This window comes from Athene cunicularia (genome assembly GCF_003259725.1).
Source record: "Athene cunicularia isolate RWA chromosome 2 unlocalized genomic scaffold, athCun1 chr2_part1, whole genome shotgun sequence".
In the NCBI taxonomy this organism is placed as follows: domain Eukaryota; kingdom Metazoa; phylum Chordata; class Aves; order Strigiformes; family Strigidae; genus Athene; species Athene cunicularia.
Window position 1 is genome coordinate 33,399,797 of NW_020799095.1, and position 4,561 is coordinate 33,404,357.

Genomic DNA, 4,561 nt, shown 5'->3' on the forward strand with positions numbered 1-4,561 from the left:
AGGCCTCATTTATAAATCTCCACTAATTTAGTCAAAGACATTAGAGTTTTATCTTAAGAAAGAGCAAACACGTTATGAACTTCATAGCTTTATTTCTCTGTGAAAGAAAGAGAATGACTGAAAATTCAGTAAATACCAGACTTTCACTTATTTAGATGGACTTTAAATTATGATAAAACACACAAAAAGAGAGCTGCTATCCTGCAGGATGTACATCACAGTAATGCTTGCTCACATGCCTAAATCCTTATATCGTTTTATTACTGAGCCTTCTGTGTGATCTTAGACATAAAGTGTACAAGTTCCCCCTGTGATTCCTTTTTATTTGACAAGAAATAATAAAATATAAATGCAAATACATTTTTTTTGAGTTTTAGTCTGATATATGTTTTAGTAAAATAAGGGAAAAATTCAACGTTTATAATATGTAATATTTTCCTGAATTGTTAGAGGAGCGATGATGTTTTAAACAAGTGGTACTTCTCTGTTTGCCTCTGTTCCTGAGCACTTAAATAAGGACTGAAATATTAATAGCTTAGAAGTGTATAATCTAAATGTGAAAGCTCTAAGGTTGTGGTTTTGTTTTCAATATTTCTTACAGCCTAAAAATGTGTGGCTCTTCATATATGAGGGGAAAATCAGAAGATTTTAAGTTTTGACAAATAGAAGCTAAACCAAGGCAGAATAAAGCTAATCAAAAAGTAAACAGATAAATCCTTCTTCTTTTTGAATAAATTAATGTCACTTAATTAAAAAAATACTCCTAGTAGCAATAACGTTTTTCAGGTTAAACTTAGAATAAAAGAACACTAAATACCTGATCAAAAATGCATTCAGCTACTATAGGTTTTAGCTTACTGAAATAAATTGTGCTTTCACGTATTTAATTAAAAAGCTGATTTCCTTAACTGTTATTCAGAACTATTTGTGAACGAAAAAAGTATGTTTTGTTGAGTGGTCCTTGTCTGTAGGCAAACAATGCATTTAATGAAATTAATACATACCAAAAAATTCTGGAAGTATAAAATATTTTTTAAAAATATGTGGCAAGTACTGCACTCTCACCAGTTACGAGGACTGTCTATAGCAATTATACCAAGTAAATAAGCCACATAATGGCTTGGTTCAAGGCAGTATTTTATTTACTGTATTGCAGTTTTGTGCCTGTGACATGAGAGAAAATTTCCTGGGCATTTCAGTATATGCAGACTCCTTTTCTTTGATGCTATGATCATGTCAGTGACTGATACATGAGTATCACGTTTTTTCTTCAGATATGAATGCACCAAGAAATAAATTTTGCAGAAAATACTTACTTATTCTTTACTATTCTTATCTGTTTCAGACATTTTATTCCTTAAAATATATTTTATAATGAAGAAGACCTGATACTGACTTTAAAAAAAAGTTCTAGAGCCATTACATTAATGCGTGGATGAAACTTTTGGAAGTCAGTAATAATTTTGCAGAAAATTGACAAGAGAGTATAATCTTAAATTACTGCCTTTTAACTCTGTGAAGAGCAATACACAGAGGGAAAAACACTAATCTGAGACTTTTCTGAAATACTTATGCTAAGTCTTAAATTTTATTAATTAGTCCTCTGGACATGCTGAGTGATTTCCCTTCATTTTGAACAGTTGCATTATTTTCTTTTGACTAACAAATCACAAACTGTAAAAAATACTAATCTGCCTGGATTGAGGTAGTCTGTTTCCCTGATTAATTAATATTCAAGTATTAATGCATTTCCTTCATAATTTCTTTATTCAATATGCTGTTTAGAATGCTCTTGGAAATTGTATTGAACAGGGTTTTAAAATGTGTGTACACTATGCAGAAGTAGTAAAATCTGATAGCAATCTGACAGTCTGAATACATCTCATGTTCTTTTTTGGAGGGAAAAAGAGAAAGAAGAAAGTCAGACTGAAAGGTTGGATAGGGGAATTCAAAATTTAAATTTTGTGACGAAAACTAGTTAAACTTACACGTACTACATAATCTTACAGTTAATGTTTAGCAGTTGTTTTGCCTTTAAAGCTAGATTTTAATTTATAAATTTCAGTATGCTATAAATGATAAGGGGTTGATGAAGAATAAATTTCTGTAATGTGCAATCATGCCATATGTGCACAGTTCTTACTTTTTTGGGGTGACTATCCTTTTTTATAGCCTTGGTCTCTACCTTTGCAATTCTACAGTTCAGAGCTTTGTCCTCCCCTCCATTTTATGGTTTTTCTTCTCCTCCATTTTATGCTGTCTTTTCTTAGGTATCGTGTCTATTTGACAACCATACCAAAAGATAGAGAAAGCATTTTTTTGTCAACCCACCAGTTGCCATGCCTTTCTTGTTTCTGGCAAAATAAAAATTACCAGTACTTCTGTCAGCCAAACTCTGAAGCTCAGAGTTCATCAATTCAGTGGCATTAATTTTTATGCCAAAGTTTCAGGCCAATGATACTACATCAGATCACACACCAAAACTCTAAGCATTCGTTCTTCATGGTATCTTGAGGCCTAATATTGTATCACAAACAGTGTGTTAGAATAAGGACCTGATCCTGCAACCAGTATAATTTTCCTTTTGACCTCAGCTTGGGCATAATTGAGACCTAAGTGTACAAACACGTGTTTTTACAACACAGTGGCCAGACGACCCACGGTGCCAGGAAACTGAGAAGGTAGAATCACCCAATCACCCATGCTCTGCATTCGTACTGAAGGAGATGCACATGCTGCCAAGTGGGCAGCTGGTTTTGCATAAATGAACTATATTAATATCACAAAAAGAAAAAAAAATAAATCAGTGATGACCTTAAATGTACTGTGATTCAAATAAACATAAAATGTGATGCAGTGAGATATTACTGTGACAAAACTTGAACTGGCCTCCAAAGCTGGACTGAGCTGTTAGATGATTGATTGTAATTAGTGAGAGCTATGGGTCTAGATACAAAATTCCTGAGAGCTTTTTGATTAGATCAGCTACCAGTCAATTTCTGTGAATAGTTCAGGTGAAATGAAATGTGTTTGTTCCTAGTAAGAAGTCCAGTCCTCTGACAGCACCGTCAACCTGCAAATGGATTGCAGCACAGGTCTGCAGATGATCAAACGAGCAGACTGTACTCGCTGCCTTAAATTAAGCTACTCTGGAATAATATACTTTATAAATACTGCTATCTGACCTGCTCAACACTATGTAAGACAAGTAACATAAAAAATTTAGAGGAGAAAATGCTCTGGTCTGTTTTTCTCTTATTTGACAGATCTGGCAGTTATTAGCAAAGGTGGTTGTTTTTGCACTTTGTGTTGTCTGATTATGTATCTGTAGCAGGAAAAAAAGACTATCTTGTTGACATTATGTAGACGTCCTTTTAAAATCACTAATCTGTCAGAGGCCTTTAGTTTTTATTCATTTTTATTTTAGGCTGCACAACTTTCAACATTGAATTTCCCTTTAAGAAATATTCATGTTCAGTAAAGAAGGCCAGATTACATAGAAATGCTCTTGTCCATTTAGAATAGCCATGTGTACAGGAAAAGGTGATATCCAAAACATTTTGCATACTTCAACTCCAAAGCTTGTGTATATCATAATTCATGTCATATAGTAAGGCCTTTACCAATGTTTCATTAGTTCAGTCCTAATTTGGTTCTTAGCTGAGACACAAACACGTTATTTCATTGTTTACTTGGAAAATACTAAGATTGGGAGGGGATGATGGCAATGTTTCAATATGTAAAACCCCAAAATGTTAATGCAACAGGTTAATGCCTCACATTAGGAATTTATTAGCTTAACATGGAGATGGGTTTTGGTAGCATTTGTAGGTCTTTACTAAATCACCAGGGAAGGCTGCACTGTCTGGCACTATTTTATGTATGTCAGAATGTGCTTTACCAAACGTGCTTTCCCCAAATGCTACAGCAATCTTAGTCACAAAATTATTTTGAGTCTAAGCTCACTTTTCAGCTGGCCATAACCACAGGGGAAAAAAACGTGGTTTGATATGCGTATCTATAACCAGAGGGGGGGGGGGGGAAAAAAAACCTTGTGATACCTGTATCTAAGGTAGATATTTCAGAAGCAAAATAACCTATAGGAAAAGGGGTAAGACTCTATTCCTGATGTTTTAAGTTAGCAGGCCATAGATGTGCAGAAGCATATAGCTTGAATGTGTGGACTTTAAAAGCTTCACACCAATATATGCAGTATAAAGATGTACTGAGCTATAAGCACTTCAGGGATTTAATAAGACAGAAGCACTTTTAAGATTTATTAAGAACTCAGAGCACTGACGAGCTAAATGAACATGCCCCAATAAACGCTTGCTGCACCAGGCGCCGCATCCTTCCCTAAATTCGGTCAGAGACAGCACCACCTCCCACTTCAAACCCCGAGGCGCGAGGCGGGGGCGGGGCTGCACTCCCCACTCGTGAACACTCGTGGGCAGGATCAGCGGCGTGGGGGTGAGGGGTGGGGAACAGTGCAGGAGGAGGCGCCGCTTACCGAGGGCTCCGCGGCCGCGCAACCCTCGGCGAGTGGCACCTCCTCCCCCCC